The 19,136-nt window shown below is 46.3% G+C and overlaps 1 protein-coding gene across 1 annotated transcript in view; it reads left to right on the forward strand.

Annotated features, from left to right (window-relative positions):
* KCNQ3 (potassium voltage-gated channel subfamily Q member 3) overlaps positions 1 to 19,136 on the forward strand; it is a 288,932-nt gene that overhangs the window by 222,897 nt on the left and 46,899 nt on the right. The gene's annotated exons all lie outside the window — the stretch shown is intronic.

The raw sequence follows: 19,136 nt of genomic DNA on the forward strand, positions 1-19,136 counted from the left end.
CTTTCTGCTTTTCCTCAGGCCTTGAACGGCAGGGGGCACGTTTGGAGAAGGCATTGCAGACCTGAGTGTTTTGCTCTCAGTCAGTAAGTGGAACTTAGGAAAGCAGTATCTGGTGAAAAACAGAAATTTATTTGTGAGGGGGAGCGTGGTGCAATGGAAAGAACCAGAAACCCAAAGAAAACCCCAACAGGGTCTTGATTCTTGGGCCAGCACCCCCGGTATCCTCCTGGGCGACTTCAGGCAAATGTTGGACCTCTCTGGGACTCGTTCTCCTTATCTGTAAAATGCAAGAAATACATTGGATCCTTCAGGGAGATTCTTGCTTTTATTTAGCAGCAAAATCCTTCATTCTGTTTTTAATTACATTTCGTGTTGAACTACAGTATCCATAAACAGATAAAAAGTAAGATGCTCTGGTTAAAGAGAATTTAGGCCAGAGCAGGGAGTTGGTGTCTTCCCCTTTCTCAAAGGAATCCAAGAACAAGAGTGATGTCATTGGATTTACATTTACGTAGCTCACAATGATTATTCTATGGAAAACAGTTTCAGGGCGCCAAGACTGCAGGCTCAGGGACCATTTATATGAGGTAGTTGTCGTGTGTAGGCGAAGAGGGAAGAGATGGGAAGTAATGTGGCTCTAGTGTAAACGGCGCTATTGCCCAGAGATGGAACGGGTGTAAGCGGAGGAAGCCACCCACGCTCCCAGGGAACAGACTGCTGCCCCCGCCCCCAGCCCTGTCAGGTCCCCAGTGTGGCCGATGAGCCAAAACTTCACCAAGACGAGAGGAAGGACTGAGAAGCAACCCAGAACAACAGGATAGGGCTTCCCTTGTGGCTCAGCTGGTCAAGAATCCACCTGCAATGCGGGAGACCTAGGTTCAACCCCTTGGTTGGGAGGATACCCTGGAGAAGGGAAAGATTACCCTCTCCAGTATTCCGGGCTGGAGTCCATGGGGTCACAGAGAGTCAGACTTGACTGAGCGACTTGAAATGTAAAAAAAAAAAAAAAAAAACCAACAGGATAAGTTGGTAATTGAACAGTTGCCCTGTGAACCTTCTCATCAGATGCGGCCTGAGATTTTGGCATCACCTGGGAGCTTGTCAGGCCCCACCCTAGACCTGCAGGATCAAACTAGCTAGTAAGGTCCTCAAGTAATTCCTATGCACACTAGAGTCTGAGAAAGCCGATAGTGGAAAACCACTTCCGGGACAGATGAGCCTGTGCTAGCTTCCCGGATGTTCCGTTTCCTGGTGTTGACTTCAGGCAAATCTGCCGTCTCTGAATTGTCTCATCCACATCATGGAGGCGATGATATTCCCCTCACAGAGAGTTTTGTAGGACAGAGACACTGTAGAGTTTAGCTCCCAGCTTACTACTGGAGCAAAAGTTGATGGTCAAGAAAATGAAGGAAAACAATAATCACACACACATACACACACACACACACACACCCCCCCCACACACACACACCCCATCCCTCTATGGTCCAGGACAGAAGAAAGGAATTGAGAAAGAGGTGCTGGGCCACCGTTGTGTCTCTGGTGTGACTTTTCTGTTTTCTCTCTTCTACGGTGAGGGAAATTCATCATACTTTCTGAGGACAAGGGAAATATCTTTTAAAAATTATTTCCAGGAAAATTGTCTCCATTTCATAATTCATAGAACAAGCATGGATTTTGAATGGAAACATTTTGATTTTGACCTCCCTCTGTGCTTCCTGCCTGTGAGGAAGGAAGGACGTGCACTGATTCACCTTAGTTTTTCTCATCTGTAAAATGGGAAGAATAAAACCTTACAAGGAGTAAATGAGATAGGATGTGAAAGGAGTCTAACTCTTTTTATAAATTGCCCTTTCTCCCTCCTTTTCTTCCATGATTGTCTTCTGTCTACCATTATTAGAGGACCCATTTTATAAAAACTGTGGTTACAATTGTGGCATGGGAGCACGCATTCATTTAACAAAAATTTACTGGATGTTTACCATGTGCCAGGTGCTATTATAGATGCTACAAACGCAACACAACTAGGTTTGTTCACCTTTCTAGTGTGTGCCTCACCTGGGGTTTACACCTGTGCTAGACACTATCCTGGGCGCTAGGCAGGCAGCGTGCCTGGAGTTTATTCATTTTTCTCTTTCCTTCCCCATCCTGTAGATTACACCAGGGCTATCTGAATGGGACAGAGATTCATTCCCTCCAGGAAGTAGGCAAAAGTCTGCGGTCATTTGATGGCATTCACAAAACGTCCCTCATGTAGGTTTCAAGAATAAGATTCATTTAGCAAGGTCTTTGCATCCTCTATTGAAAATGGACCCACAACCACACACTTGGCTAGGCAAATTAATAACACAAACTAGACTGAAAATATTTAACCTCCTTAGGAGAACAAGCTGTTTTTCAAGGAGACTGGCAGGTCCATTTGCATGCAAACATTTAATGGGCTGCTTTTAAATGATCCTTATCTATTTATTGAAGCAGGTCTGGCCAGACCTCTCCTTGGCATCTCCTTGTTAGCTGTGAGTTGGAGCCTCCACCGCACATGATCTGGAAATCATCAAAATGCACTTAAATGGAAGATGCTCAATACTTGGAACTTTCAGTGTTTTTACTTGGACCTTTGCCCCCAAATCGCTCAGTCAGTCAGCTTTGACTGAGCTCACCATTACAGCCAACCATGAGGAAATTGTCATTACGTGTACATTGCACATAGTAGGCGATCAATAAGCAGCGTTGGATGAATGAATGAAGTCATTAGGTTTATTTCCTCTTCACCCTGTCTGAACACTCTCAGGTTTCCTCTCCAGTGGTATGCTGCTAAATGTTTAACAAGCAACCCCAAGCAGGGGCCCCATTTTGCAGTGTTTGCTGGTTTCTGTGGTGGAAATAATCCTGCTCTGATACATTTCAGACTACCGGCATGACATCACTGAACACAGAGAAGAGATGGGCACTCTTATGGAATAGTTCTACCAGACAGAAAACGAAAGATGTAAATAACCTCAAGGGCGTAGATAGTGAGTGAAATATAAAATAATTTGCTAGTGATGAGTTTTGAGCATTTATTATCTTTTTAGTACAGTTTATTTCACTGTAAGCTTATATAGTTTTTAATAACAGCTGAGTTAACCATAGCTTGAAAAATTACTGAGAATTTGACCATCAGCTCTCAGGAATCTCATGAAGTGGGTCAAATGCACCCCTGTTTCTTACACATTCCACATGTGCAAGCTCTGGAGTGACAGCTCCTCTTCCCTCTCCATGCTGTCTGGGAGGGCTGGGAACTATTAAGTGGTTCGTAAGATGCAAATAACCAGGTGATGGGTGTGCCCTCTCTCGAGCACTCTGCTTGCACCTTGTTGGAGGCATTTTTCACCTGCTTCTGTTTGTGTTAGGAGCTATTTGTGTACTTATCCCTTTCACTGAGGTCTATGCAATCAACAGTGTGTGAAACCTAGATGTCAGCTGAAGTTCCCTGTCCTTTGGGATCCAAGTGGAACTGATTCTAACACTCTCGCACCCAGGTGGGGACCTGCTTCCCTTCACCCAGTCTTATTAAGTGCTGAGCTGTGTGCATGTTTGCCTGTGGTCCTCTGGCTTAGAAATCTGCATGTGTGCATGTGCACTAAGTCGCTGCACTCATGTCCGACTCTGTGTAACCCTATGGACTGCAGCCCGCCAGGCTCGTCTGTCCATGGGAGTCTCCAGGCAAGAACACTGGAGTGGTTTGTCATGGCCTCCTCCAGGAGATCTTCCCGACCCACAGATAGAAGCCACATCTCCTGCACTGGTAGACAGGTTCTTTTACCACTAGCATCACTTGGGAAGCCCTAAAAATGTGCACAGATACCATTCTGTGAAGGGGCTCAGTACTTCCTCATTGAGACGTGTAGCATCTCAATGACCTGGAACACAGCCCCTTTCCCTTGAGGTCCTTCCAAATACTGTGCGCAGGAGGCAGCTGTGCACATAGCAGACCCCCTCCAAGCTTCGGGGCTGTATCCGGGTTGTGTTTTGTTATTGCCGATGTTGTTGTTGCCATTGTTTTACATTTTCAAGTGGTTTGGCCCTCTGGCCCTCTTCCCCTTAAAGCTTCCCATCTCTCCCTTCTCTATCTGACAACTCTTCCTTGAAATGTTCAACTCTTCCTTCTCCCTCTCCATGGATCATGTAAAGAGTTTATTATGTGGAGAAATGTGGCTATGTATACTTTTTGGCATATCTTCAAACTCATGTTTACTGAGAATCATGGACCCCCTTTTACAAGCCTCCCCTTTGTCTCACACTGGGTTCTCTAGAACCTGACTCTAGGCTGTAGAATACAAATGAAGAGGTGATTTCAGCAAAGTCACAAGGAGGGCAGCTTCTACCTGATTCCACAGTGAGCCCAGGGATATGAGTTACAGCTCGACATTGTCCTGACCCAGGACCTATCCATCATTGGCTAAACCCCACCCCACCCACCTGGCCAGTACATTCTGCCTTCTGCTCCTTGCCACAGGTAAAGCATTTCCAGCAGCCCATGGGCAAGTTTCTCTGAGACAAATAGCAGATAAGACTTGTTGGATGCAGAAAACTGAGAGACAGTAGGAGGTCTGTGGTTAGAGAGTCTGGGTATGGACAATATCTGCTACAATCTTTTAGGGCAAAACAGAACTGCCCAAACTTTAGGATTCCTGTCTTGGATTCTCGTCCCTAGGAAGAGAAGAAGGCAGACTAGATATTTATTTCCCTCAGCTATGAATCATGGACAATCCTTGATTGTCCTGTTGTTCGGGAAGTGGGGGGGGGATAGGCATGTCCAACCAAAAATTTTAATTCACAGGGTGATGTTTGCAACTGATCATATGTTTCCAAGAAAGGAAGCTCAGTGCCTGTGAACCAAAAGAGGTCAAAAGGGCTTGGAGCCCTGATTTTGGCAGGGATTCAGCAAGTGGTACTCCCATTCATTCAACAACTTTTCCCAGAGGGAATTCCTTGGTGACCCACTGATTAAAAATTCACCTGCCAGGCTTCCTTGCTGGCTCAGTGGTAAAAAAAAAATTTGCCTGCCAATGCGGGACACACCAGTTCGAGATTCAATCACTGGTGGGGGAAGATTCTGCATTCCGCAGAGCAGCTAGGCCTATGTGCCACAACGACTCACCTGTGCACTAGAGCCCAGGAACTGCAACTACTGAGCCCTGGAGCCATGGCTGCTGAAGCCTGCAACCTAGAGGCGGTGCTCCCTAACAACCCAGAGCCAGTGCTCCGTAACAACCCAGAGCCAGTGCTCCCTAACAACCCAGAGCCGGTGCTCCGTAACAACCCAGAGCCGGTGCTCCCTAACAACCCAGAGCCGGTGCTCCCTAACAACCCAGAGCCGGTGCTCCGTAACAACCTAGAGCAGGTGCTCTGTAACAAGAGGCACCCATGCACCGCAAATGAAGGGTAGCCCCCGCTCCCCACAACTAGAGAAAGCTCGCGATGCAGCAAAGCTTACCCAGCACAGCCAAAAGTAAATGATGAATAAAATAAATTACTTTAAAAAAAAGAACTGTTCCCAGAGGACCAGCTGTGCCCCAGGTACCACCCTCAGGTGTCTGGGGTACAGTACAGTTCAGTTCCTTTCCATCCCTCAGTCGTGTCTGTCTCTTTGTGACCCCATGGACTGCAACATACCAGGCCTGCCTGTCCATTACCAACTCCCAGAGTTTACCCAAACTCATATCCATTGAGTCAGTGATGGCATCCAGCCATCTTATCCTCTGTCGTCCCCTTCTCCTCCCACCTTCCATCTTTCCCAGCATCAGGGTCTTTTCAAATGAGTCAGCTCTTCACATCAGGGTACAGGGAGATGACCAAGAATGACACGTTCCACCTCTCGTCCATCTCAGCTCAGTCTTCTCTCCTGTGGCATGGGGTAAAACCCAGCCTGGCAGATCTGTAGGGAAGAGGGATGAGGTAATGACAGGAAAGCGCTTTGGTAGCCCACATGTGGCTGAGTCATTTTTGCTCTCCCAAGTAGAGCATTCATCAAAACAAGGACTCTTTCCAATAAGGTGATAGTTTAATTCAGTGCATCACAAACGGTGCCAGTCACATGTGTACAGAGGGAGGGAAGTGAGGGGAGGGGAGGGGATACTGCCAAGGCTGGACAACCATCCCTCCCCATAAAGTCACTCTTGTTTTTGCAGTTACAGTTATTTGACTTCTGCATGAGATTTTTTTTTTTTTTAACTTAAGTATAGCCTAGGGCTCCCAGATAGCTCAGATGATAAAGAATATGCCCGCAGTGCAGGAGACCTGGGTTCGATCCCTAGGTTGGGAAGATCCCCTGGAGTAGGGAATGGTAACCCTCCAGGCAAGGGTATTCTTGCCTGGAGAATTCCATGGACAGAGGAGCCTGATGGGCTGCAGTCCATGGGGTCCCAATGGGTTGGACATGACTGAGTGACTAACACACACACACACACACACACACAGTTGATGTACTATATTGTGTTAGCTTCATTTGTGTAGCAAGATGATTCAGTTCTGTATATTTATGTATATATAGAGTACATATGTAATACATATACACACATATATTTTCAGATTTTTTTCCATTATAAGCTATACAAAATTATATAGGGTATACAAAATACTGAATATAGTTCCCTTGCTTATAGTAAAACCTTGTTGCTTCCCTATTTTATATACAGCAGCGTGTATCTGTTAATCCCAAATTCTGAATGTATCCCTTCCCACCTTTCTCCTTTGGTAACCACATGTTTGCTTCTATGTCTGTGAGTCTGTTTCTCTTTTGTCAATAAATTAATTTGTATTATTTTCTAGATTCTACATATAAATGACACCACATATGATATTTGTCTTTCTTTGTCTGACCTACTTACTTAGTATGATGATCTCTAGGAACATTCACGTTGCCGCAAGTGGCATTATTTCATTCTCTTTATGGCCGAGTCATATTCCATTGTATGTATATACCACTTCTTTGTCCATCATTTATTCATGGACACTTCGGTTGCTTCCATGTCTTGGCTATTGTAAATACTGCTGCTGTGAACATTGGGTTTCGTGTGTCTTTTCGAATTAGAGTTTTCGTCTTTTACCAATTTGCATGCCCACCAATAGTGTAGGAAGGTTCTGTTTTCTCCACACCCTCTCCAGCATTTCTTCTTTGTAGACATTTTGAGGGCAGCCATTCTGACCAATGTGAAGTGATACCTCATTGTAATTTTGAAGACTTGTTTTTAAAGAAAGAATTCCACTCCTAAAGGAAGAAAAGATGAGAAGGAGGAAGGGAGTGAAGGAGGAGAGAGAAAAATAGAGATATTGGCCTGGCTTATTTAAAGTCTACTTCAATTGGGGGCACAAAAGTCTACCATATATTTTTAGGAACACATGCATGGTAAGTTGCTTCAGTCATGTCCAACTCTTTGCAAACCTATGGACTGTAACCCACCAGGCCCCTCTGTCCATGAGATTCTCCAGGCAAGAATACTGGAGGAGGTTGCCATGCCTTCCTCCAGGGGATCTTCCTGACCCAGGGATCAAACCCAGGTCTCTTATGTCTCCTGTCCTGGCAGATTCTTTACCACTGAGCCACTTGGAAAGCCCTTCAGGGGCACATCTATTGCTTAAATGATGGTCTGTGTCTCAGTATTCGAACAGGAAAGGATCTGCAGAAATTCTCTAGTTTCTAGGAGGACGTTGTCACTCAGGAAATGTGACTTGCCCCAGGTCACCCAAGTGGTTGGGGTAGAGCCAGGACTGGAACCCAGGCTCTTGACTCCAGTGTGAGGTCTTTTCACCACCGCTTCCCTCCATACCTTGCTTTATGTTTAGTGAGGACAACACCACAGTCTTCCAATGCATTAGCAAGGTACCTGGATTCTGAATCATTCTGCATATCTTTCCTTCTCTCTGTGCGTTTTTTTTTTTTTTTTCTTGTCCTTGTTTCAAGGAGAAAACTTGGTATCCTCATCTCTAAAGAGAGAGAGAAAAAAGAATCCCATTTGAAGTGTCACACATATGAGGCGTTTCCCATGCCATCCCATAGCTCGGTCTCCAGCAGCATTGATTACGCAGTCCCCATTAGAGCCCTGTGAGGTCACGGGGACCTTGATAAATGCATCTGGGGTCCTCGTTACTGTGGCCAGGATGGTTTTGGAACCAGAACTCTCAATGGCCTACCAAGGAGGCCAGCTCATGAAGGACGCCATCTCTCTCTCTCTCCACATCCTCTGAATCAGTGGCCTGTGCATAAGAGAGGGACACACCAAGGATGAGCTTTGCCAGCATCTCAGGGTTGGAAGGGATGACATATGCCTGGCAGGAACTGAGTGTACCAGGTGTGGGTTTGGGTCTTGAGTATTGGCAAGGTACCTGGATGGGCGCCCGGGGACGGGGGAGTGGGAACCCTGAGCCAGAATTCCTTACTGTCCCCCAGAGAGGGGTGGAGTGAGGGGGGGAGGAAGTTGTGGGAGGAAGAGTGGCACCTGCATCAGTGAGGTCCATAGGCCATGGGTAGGACTATCAGGCATTCAGATGGCAAAGCTGGAAGGGACAGTTAAGGCTCCAGCAGTGGAACTCAGTTTCCAAGATGATCACAGCAGCTTGAGATGCAGGCTGAGTCTCAGAAGATGGTGTTGAACAAAGACAAATGTAAAGCCTGTACCTATGTCTGAGGTCAGTTACACAAGCACGGATAAATGATCTTCTGTTGTCGTTCAGTAGATCAGTCATGTCCAATTCTTTGCAACCCCATGGACTGCAGCGTGCCGGGCTTCCCTGTCCATCACAATCTCCAACGTTTGCTCAAACTTGTGTCCATTGAGTTGGTGATGCCATGCAACCATCTCATCCTCTGTCGTCCCCTTCTCCTCCAGCCCTCAATCTTTCCCAGCATCAGTGTCATTTCCAATGAGTCTGTTCTTCACATCAGGTGGCCAAAGTATTGGAGCTTCAGCTTCAGCATCAATTCTTCCAGTGAATATTCAGGGTTGATTTCCTTTAGGATTGACTGGTTGGATCTCCTTGCAGTCCAAGGGACTCTCAAGAGTCTTTTTCAGCACCACAGTTCAAAAGCATCAATTCTTCAGTGCTCAATCTTCTTTATGGTCCAGCTCTCACACCCATGCATGACCACAAGAAAAACCATAGCTTTGACTATGCAGACTTTTGCAGCCTTCCCCCCAAGATAAATGTTATGCCTTAACTTGCAAAGCTTGATGCTGGCTCCAGAAGTTGGGAACAGTAGAGACAGTGAGCCCAAGCTTGGGGTTACTCCTAACACTCATGGCTAGTGAATGGTCTTGCAACTTTCCCTTCAATGACTGACCTTAGAAATAGGTGAGAGGAAGGTGGGCTCAAAGCCCCAGGATGCTGTTGAGTGTAAAATTTGCAGCTAATAAGCTGAAGCCCCTGAAAACTTATTAGGGTGCCCTTGACTGCCCTCAGTCGCTGCAGAGTGGTGGATGCGCTTGACCACCTCAGTGCCCAGCACGGTCCACTAGAATAATTGGTTTCCTGATGATGCTGTAAGTATCTGGGGAACAGACCTGATTCTTGGGCCACCTCTGTACCTTGACACGAGACTCAGTACAGAGTAATTGCTCAGTAAACATGTATTGGATGAAGGACCGAGTGAGTGAATATAAAATCCAGGAGCATTTAAGGATGAACATGAAGCCCAGGGAAGGAAGGAAATAGCTCAAACAATCAGCCGTGATGGCTGTTGTTTCTACAAGTGCAGCTGGGCAAACAGATGCGTCTCCCCATGCTAACGCCTGCATGGGCACTCTCTCTGTCTCTCTTTTTTAATCTCTCTCCTTTTGGAAACTTGAAGCCGCTAAATGTTTCCATTCTAATGAGATTTTCAAAAAGAGAGAGGGAAAAAGTGTCTAGAATAATCAGGGCTTGTGGCATGCTGGGGGGGAAACAGCAAGGGGCCCGGGTCTTGCTTTGTGTCTCACTGTTTGGCTCACAAAAGAAATGCTGGAGCCAGTTGTAGGAAGGTGCTAAAGGAATAAGAAAATATAAGTTGTTTACACCTTTTGGTTTGGGTTTGAGAGGACCGATTTTTATCTCTAAATGAGAAAGGTATCCAGGGCATGGTTAGAAAAGTAAGTAATATGCCAGTGACATGCTGGCATTCTTCCCACTATCTTCAGCCTGAAGGCGGTTGAAAGGTTGGCTTGGCCACCATCTAGGTGAGGAAGGTGAAAGTGAAAGCGTTAGTCACACAACTCTTTTGCACCCCATAGACTGTAGCCTGCCAGGCTCCTCTGTCCATGGGATTTCCCAGATAAGAACACTTGAGTGGGTTGCCATTCTCTTCTCCAGGGAATCTTCCCAACCCAGGGATTGAACCCAGGTGTCCTGCATTGCAGGCAGATTCTTTACCAGCTGGGCCACCAGGAAAGCCCGTGTAGGTGGGGAAAGTGAGGGCCTCCTTAGGATGATTTCACAGCTGCTGGGAAGACTTGCTCCCTTTTCTCCTAGAACCTCCAGCTGGAGGTCCCACACGAAGTAACCTGATCCTCAGGTGCTGCGTGCTGTCTCTTCCGTCGTGCCCAGCTCCTCGTGACACTGGACCGTAGCCCACCGCTCCTCGGTCCATGGGATTCTCCAGGCAAGACTACTGGAGTGGGTTGCCATTTCCTTCTCCAGGGCATCTTCCCGACCCAGGGATCGAACCTGAGTCCCTGAAGTCTCGGGTTTGGTGGCTGAGTTCTTGACCACTAGTGCCACCTGTACAGGCCTTTATGCCCTTTTCAAATGCAAATTTCAGGTGCCATTTTATACCCATTCAATTAGCAAGTCAACCAACAAACTGTAACAAATAGCCAATGCTGGCAAAATTGGGTAACAATGGATGCGTGTGTGTTCCTGGGGACAAAGTGTGCAACCATTCAGAAAAGTAGTCTGGCAGAATATATCAAGAATCAATTCAGATATTTGAAGCCCAGATAGTCTAGAGGTTATTATGAGGAATTGATTCTAAAGAAGGAAAAGCTTTATGTGTAAAAATATATACCATCACATAACTTATAATAACACAGAATTGGTAGCACCCTAAATCTGAATATCCAGCAATAAGAGAATGATTGTATATATTTCAGTGCACTGATGTCATAGAAAGTGCCTCTTCCATTAAACATGATTGTTTGAATATTTTATAGCCAAGTGGAAGAATATTTATACTTTAATAAGATAAAAATGCAGACTATACTGTTGAGACAAAGCAAATATTGAAAATTGTGTATGCCTATGTCCTTGGGCTGCAAAAGGGATAGGAGAAAATGAAAACAGCTGATTTATTAGGCTTAGAATTGAATACGGTGATTCTTTTATTTTGGTTTCCACTGTGTGCTTTAGAATGTCTTCTATGAAATGGGTCTTTTAAGCCAGGAAGACCGGAGATGCACAGGTGAAGGCGTCTGATGGTAGGCACGCACGGTGACCAAGAATCAGTAAGAAGATGGAAAGTGTTGGACCTGCAGTGAGAAATGCAGACGGAAAGGTTGACAGGGCAGCAGTGGAGGCTGGAAGACCACAGGAACAGGGGTGACTTGGAAGGGAAGGGAGGGAAAGGAATGCCCCAGGGCTCGGGCTTAGATGCTGGGCTCTGGGATTCAAGCCCCAGCCAAGTCCTCACCAGGATTCCTTATGGCCAGATGAAAGAGAGCTGAGGAGGGTCTGGACAGAAAATGCTGCCATCCACTGTGAGCCTTTGAAGACAAGCCCCTCTCCTCCTGGAAGGAGGGAGGGGTGAAGGGAAACTGTGGAGCCTGTTTGCCACTTGTCCCATCACCTTCTCACCTTCTACCCTCATGCACCACAGGGCCCCTCCACGCAGGCATAGGGAGGGACAGCTGAGGAGCCTTTGCTGGCCCTTCCCACCCCTCTGGATGAGAGAGAGCTCACCCTCCACCTCGTGACAGTTATGAACGCGGCGATTCTAGATAGCTCCTGCTCCGGCCTTCCTGGAAGCAGATGCTGTGTCTGATCCCAGCAGTCTCGGCAACATTACTGTGGAGTACGTGGACTCTCTGCTTCAGCCTCGCAAGGTGGACTTTGGTGTTACTGATGCACAAGAGCGAAGTTAAGATAAATTAAACAGCTCTGCCTGGGCCATGAAGAGGGTATGGCAATCCACTGCAGTATTCTTGCCTGGAGACTCCCATGGACAGAGGAGCCTGGTGGGCTACAGTCCATGGGGTCGCAAAGAGTCAGACACGACGGAGCGACTAAGCGCAGCACAGCCTGGGCCATAAACACATGAAGAGGAGTGGCTGGGGACGAAGCACCATGTTTGATTCTGAAATGCACGCTCTTTGCCCTGCTGCACATGACCTGTAGATCAGTGCTTTGTACACAGTTGTCATTTGGTCAATAAGTCATCTCCAACTCTTTGCAACCCCATGGACTGTATCCCACCAGGCTCCTCCGTCCATGGGATTTCCTTCTCCAGGGCACTTTCCTGATCCAGGGATCGAACCTGGGTCTCTTGCATTGGCAGGTGGATTCTTTGCCATTGAACTACCTTGGAAGCTCGTGGTAGACAGTAGGTGCTTCCAAAATGTTCATGTAAGAGTTCTGAACCCCCCAAATCCGATTTGTTCCCCGAGGGGGGACAGTTTCCCCACACCAAACAATTCTCTGACATCCACTGAATGTCCTATAATTTAACTCAGTTTCTGACACTGTCTACCTGGAGAGAAATCAGATTTCACAAGTTAAGGGCTCATCCCGACAAGACTGCACCCACCCCTCGGCCCCACTTCAGATGCCAGTGGCAAGTCAGGTGGCCACCTGTGCTTCTGGCCAACGGGTTATAGACCGGAGGTTCCCACGACCAGCTCCTTGGGTTTGATTCACTGACTGGAGTGACTCACAGAACTCAGAGAAACATGTGACTTATTTTAAGATCATCTGTTTATTACAAAAGGGTTTAAGTCAGGCACAGCCCGTGGAGGAGATGCATAGGGCAATGTGTGGGGTAAGAGCTTCCCTGGTGGTTCCGATGATAAAGAACACGCCTGCCATGTGGGAGACCCAGGTTGGATCCCTGGGTAGGGAAGATCTCCTAAAGGAGGGAACCCATTCCAGTTTCATTATACCCATTTCAGTATTCTTACCTGGAGAATTCCATGGACGGGAGCCTGGTGGGCTACTGACCATGGGATCGCAAAGAGGCGGACTCAACTGAATGAATAACACATACATAATACATGAATGGGCTAAGGCCGTGGAGCTTCCATGGGCCTCCAGGAGCACCACACTCCCCACATCTCCACGTGTTCCAACCCTGAAGCTCTTTCAACCCAGTGCTTTTGCATTTTATGGAGTCTTTACTACATAGGCATGACTAATTAAATCAGTGGCCATTGGTGATGGAACTCAAGCTCCAGGCCCTCTGCCCTCCCCAGAAGTCGGGGAATTGGGACTGGTAGTTCCCACCCTCTAATCACTTGATTTTTTTCTCCTGGCAACAGCTCCCATCCTGAGGAGCTTCCCAACAGTCACCATGCTAACGTCACAGAAGACACCCGGATTGTGCTCCCCACTAAGGAAATTCCAAGGGTTTTATGAACTCAATAACAGAAACTGGGTCCATACATATTTCTCATTATAAATCACAGTCTCACAGCATAGTAGGTGCTCTGCAGGGGTTTGATAAATTAAGCATCCTGTTAAGGTTTAGCATCATTTCAGTGCCCAAGCAGGGGTCTATGGAAGGATGGATTTAGACCTTAAAAATACCACCCCGGGTGTGAAACAAGGAAGATTTTGTTCACAAAGCTGACTGGACTTTTAGTTGAGGTTTATGAATTTTTAATTATGCCTTTGTTTTTCTTAACCCTGTAATGTCATGCCAAGGGCTTCCCAGTGGCTCAGTGGTAAAGAATCTGCCTGCCAGTGCAGGCGACATGGGTTCAGTCCCTAGTCAGGGAAGATCCCACATCCCACAGAGCAGCTAAGCCCGTGAGGCACGGCTACTGAAGCCCGTGCACCCTAGACCCTCTGCTCTGCCGCAAGAGAAGCCGCCACTGTGGGAAGCCCGCGCACCACAGCCAGAGAGGAGCCTCTGCTCGCTGCAACCAGAGAACAGCCCGCAAAGCAAAGAGGACCCAGCATAGCCAAACATAAATACATTAAAAAAATTACGTTTAAAGAAGCCATTAGCGGGCAGACAAGACATGCAAGAAGAAATGCCTGGTAACATACCAAGAAACTTCAATAGATGTTTCCAGAGACAGATTCACCATGAAACTAATGAAATTTAAGCTGTTACTCCGGTACTTATTTTTTTAATCATATTTGTCTTCTTTTCCCTAAACGTTTACTTCTTTTCTTCCACAAATCTGGATATGACCCTATTTTATTCCTTTATTAAATATTGTGATATCCATCTCAACAGCAATGAGATGGAGTCCCTTCCTTTTAAGTTTTAAATATTTTTTTCTGCACTGCATTAGACACATCAATATCTTCAGGTGGTACCAACTGAGTTCCATTGCCCTGAGCTCTTAGTTTAAATCAAAAGTTGGGAAACTTTTTGTTTAAAAGTCAAATAGTAAATATTTTAGGCCTTTGGGCCAGATAGACTCTGCTGCAGTTACTCAGCTCTCCTATTGCCTCACAAAAGCAGCCACAGACCACATATAAACAAAGGAGTGTGGCTATGGTATAAAAGTTTATTTATAAAAAAGCAGCTGCCTGGATTTGGCCCAAGGGCCACAGTTCACTAACCCCTGGTTTAGATGGTCAAAACCTGCATCTACATTACACATCTGTGCATCCAGAGGTTGATCAGTTCAGTTCAGTTGCTCAGTTGTGTCTGACTCTTTGTGACCCCACGGACGGCAGCACACCAGGCTTCCCTGTCCATCACCAACTCCTGGAGCTTGCTCAAACTCATGTCCATTGAGTCAGTGATGCCATCCAACCATCTCATCCTCTGTCGTCCCCTCCTCCCGCCTTCAATCTTTCCCAGCATCAGGGTCTTTTCCAATGAGTTGGAAACTTACCCAGAGGTTGATAGGGACAGGATATAGATAGATCAAGATCAGATATCGATATCTGTGGTTCTTGGTGATTACGATATTCTTGCTTAATTTCAAGGACAAGGAAGGTTTTTAAACACAAAATTACTTTTTCTATATTCCAGTATAGCCATTTTTTTGACTCTATGAACATAAGACGAGGGAGAAAGAGGTAAAAAGCTTGCATCTGAGTGCCTGCTATTTGCCCGGATTCACAGCAGTTTATGTACGTGGTTCTCTTTTTATTTACATGACCATCCCATGAGGTAGGTTTGGAGGCTCCCTAATTCCACAATTAATAGTAATCAGTGAATATCTACTTAAAAGGTATCTGCTGAAAATGGGTACTAAACTTCATACTAAACAGTGAAGAAAATTTCTCATTAGCATATGATTACAAAAATATAATTAAAATACAAAAATGTGTTTATTGTATCTCACAGGTCACAAAATTTAAATTATAATTGCAACTATGCTCTAATTTTTACAATGCACAAAGACTCAGTTGAGTGTTAATTTGAGGTTATATTTTCTTTGTCAAAACTTGATGATAATACAACATGACTTCCCATTTTATTCTCTCAACATTTGGGGGGAAGGATTGTATGGTATTTTTCACCTTTTGAAATATCATTTGATCTGTCTTGAATTGTTCCAGTAAGATGATTACTTGTTAATGGTTTTTCTGTATTTAGAACAGCTCTTCATCATCATATCCATCAACTTCATGAAATCCTGCATCCTTTGTGAGCTTTGCCTTCTCTTTTTGCAAATGGTCCATACTGTACCGTTGGATGCTGTCCCTGATAGAGAGACAGAGGCTGAACTGCAAGGCCATGATGTGCAGGATACAGGCTGCTGTTAAACCGTCAAGGATGTTTGCACGGAGACTTCCTTAGAGAGGTGGTTTTTAGTTGTGAGAGTTTCTGCTGCCCTGAGCAATCTCTGAGCTACAAAGACTGAGATAAGGAATAAGATCAAGAAAATCCCTTGATTTGTCACTTGTGTGTTGTAAGTGAGAAACTGAGGTTCAAAAAAATAAACCTGCCCTGGGTCATCTGGTTTCTAGGTGGTGAGCCAAGATTCAGATCCTGTGGAGCCTGACTACCAGCATGCCGTTTAATGGCCAACAGATGGAGACTGAAAGAAGAGTCCATGCTTTCCTCCCTCAATCTAGGATCTTGGCGAGCTTCCTGGCTCTTGAAATATGCCTATGGGGAGCAGGAGCCATCAGGGGTCCTGGGGGAACTGCTTAGAGATGGAACCAAGCTTTTCTCCCCCAAACTGGAGACCAGATGAGAGGGAAGTTGAATTCTCAGTGCGCCCCACCCCCGATCTCCAGCTGGCCCGGCCCTGGCCCTGTTCCCTGCAGAAGCTCACTCCAAGCCTCATGGTCATTCTCAGAACAGAGTCTGGTCCCAGCATCTCTGCCCCTCCTCCTGTGGTGACCCCACTGCCTGAGCCTGAAGGCTGTGGTCCTCATCTGTAAAACGGGGCCACGGATATAACAGTGACAGTGTCCCCACCTGGCACTGCTGCTCTCCAGAGTACAAGAGAAAATGACATGCAAAAAAAAAAAAAAAATTACCAGGTAAATCCTAGAGTTTTCAATCTCTTGGGTTCCCCTTGAATGAAATCCTTGAGGGGATATTTGTCGTGATTTCCGGTGGGTCTGGCTTTGTTCTTATGAAGGGAGGCCAGGCTCAGGTGGGAAGAGGCAGGTAGGAGATGGTGTCTGGTTTGAGGGCATATCAAGACCCTTGACTTCAACTGGTTTTATTTGGAAAGACGGTCGGGACCCTGCAGACAGAAGGGCAGCTGTTGACTCTCCCCAAGAAGAGAAAAGCAAGAGAGAAGAGAGAGAAAAAAGTGGCGTGAAGCATGTTGTTGTTCAGTCGCTCAGTCGTGTCCAGCTCTTTGCAACCCCATGGACTGCAGCACATCAGGCCTCCCTGTCCTTCACTATCTCTCAGAGTTTGCTCAGACTCATGTCCATTGAGTTGGTGATGCCATCCAGGCATCTCATCCTCTGTCATCCCCTTCTCGTCCCACCTTCAATCTTTCCCAGCATCAGGGTCTTTTCCAGTGAGTCAGTTCTTCGCATCAGGTAGCCAAAGTATTGGAATTTCAGCTTCAACATCAGTCCTTCTAATGAATATTCAGGACTGATTTCCTTTAGGATTGATTGATTTGACTGGTTTGATTGTTGTCCAAGGTACTCTCAAGAATCTTCAGCACCACAGTTCGAAAGCATCAATTCTTCAGCGGTCAGCCTTCTTCATGGTCCAGCTCTCACATCTGTACATGACTACTGAAAAAATCATAGCTTTGACTATGTGGACCTTTGTCAGCAAACTGATGTCTCTGGTACAGAGAAGAAACTCACATGACGGAGGAAGTAAAAGAATAATTGGCCTCCTGAGATGGCTGAAAGGGAGGTTGGTGCGCTGAGCCACTGGCATTAGAATAACAGACAAAATGATCCTAGGATGTTTTCTTCAGATGCTCCTTAACTGCAGCCCCTCCCCCAATTGCACGCACAACCTCTACATATATTTATATCATGATTCTGACTGTTCTACACTGTGTTATGATTTGTCTGTGTTAGACCCACGTACATAGGAATATGTGCCCTGTGTGGAGTATAGGTTAAGAATACTTGTTGAATGAATAAATTAATTTTGAAATACTTAAAAAAAAAATCGGTGAGTCATGGAGAGAGAGAGAGAGATAAAACACGAAGGAAGAGAAGGGAAGAACCCGTCTAGCCACACCTGTCTGTCTTCCATCCGTGAGACTGATAATTCCACCCATGAGTCTGGAATCGAGTTCGTATCTTCAGCGTAAAGTGAAATGTTCTGGAGACCAAAGAGTGCTTCTCCTTCTCAGGTGAAGGAGGGTTTCTTTGATGCCTTCCGCTTTATAAATTAATGATTGTTTTTAAATCTCAGCAAGTAAATTCCCCAGGTTGCCAGTACTTTTCAATTCCTGGAGATGCAAGAAAATACCAAGTTCCGACGAGCGTTTGCTTCCCCCTGCTGGCTAAAGCCTGGTTCTGCACCACCCCCGACCCCCGCCCCGCGAATGGGAACCAGGCTGAAACTGCGTATTGGTGACCGGTTAAGGTCGAGCTGTCCCCTCACCTGGCTCAGAAATCACAATTAGAGCTTAAAGGGACTTAAGTACCTAGCTCCGACCTCTCCTCTAAGCTTTAGACTTGAATTTCGGTCAGCTTGCTGGATATTCCCACTTGGACCTCAAACAGTAGGTCCACAAAATGATAGCATGACCTATCTTTGCTGGCTTGCTGGCTTCTGCATACATACTCCTGAAGCCTTTGAATAGCACGTTGTCCACCCTCTCACCTCCCCCCATTGATTCTCCTGTAGCTTGGCCTCCCTGTCCCATTGGTGGAGATGCAAGGCCACAAACTTCATTTTAGCCAGGCTTGTTCTTAACAACTCCTTAGCATGTGCCCGAATCTTCTCCTCTTTGTCATTCTCAGCCCTGGAGACCCACCCCCATCTCCAACTTCTGGCTGCTTTCTATTGCTGGGAAGTTTAGCAGTCTCATGCCTTGAGGGTTGCAACTTCCACCTCAACTGGATTTGTAAGATATTTCGCCAGACACAGGCAGTGCCTGCCTTGGGACGAGTTCTCATGCTGGGTGTTAAGATGGTGCGCTGTCTTTATGACATGGTGCAAGCAGTGATTACCAAATGATAACGGACTGTGATCAGTACTGGAATAGAAATGCCTCTGGGTGTTCTGTGATCCCAAGGGAGGGATCACATGAGGAACTGGTCAGGCAGTAGCTGGGAGGCTCTAGACGCAAGGTGTGCCTGGTACTGTCAAGGTGTTAGCAGGAGGTAAAGGGGCACGTGGGAGAAGTGGGCAGGGAAGAGGAGCATTGAGAAGAGGGCTTGAGGAAACGCAGTGATTCTGGGGGTGGGGAAGCAAGAAGGGATGGGGAAGGTCGGATCATAAAAGGCTCGCACCCCTTACTGAAGGAGAAAATTGAACGGGGTTTAGTATCCTTGAACTCTCTGTACATGTACATGTTGTTCACATTGCCTAGGGGTCCATGCTACAGGTCAACACACAT

This window comes from Budorcas taxicolor, chromosome 14, assembly GCF_023091745.1.
Source record: "Budorcas taxicolor isolate Tak-1 chromosome 14, Takin1.1, whole genome shotgun sequence".
NCBI classification, from domain to species: domain Eukaryota; kingdom Metazoa; phylum Chordata; class Mammalia; order Artiodactyla; family Bovidae; genus Budorcas; species Budorcas taxicolor.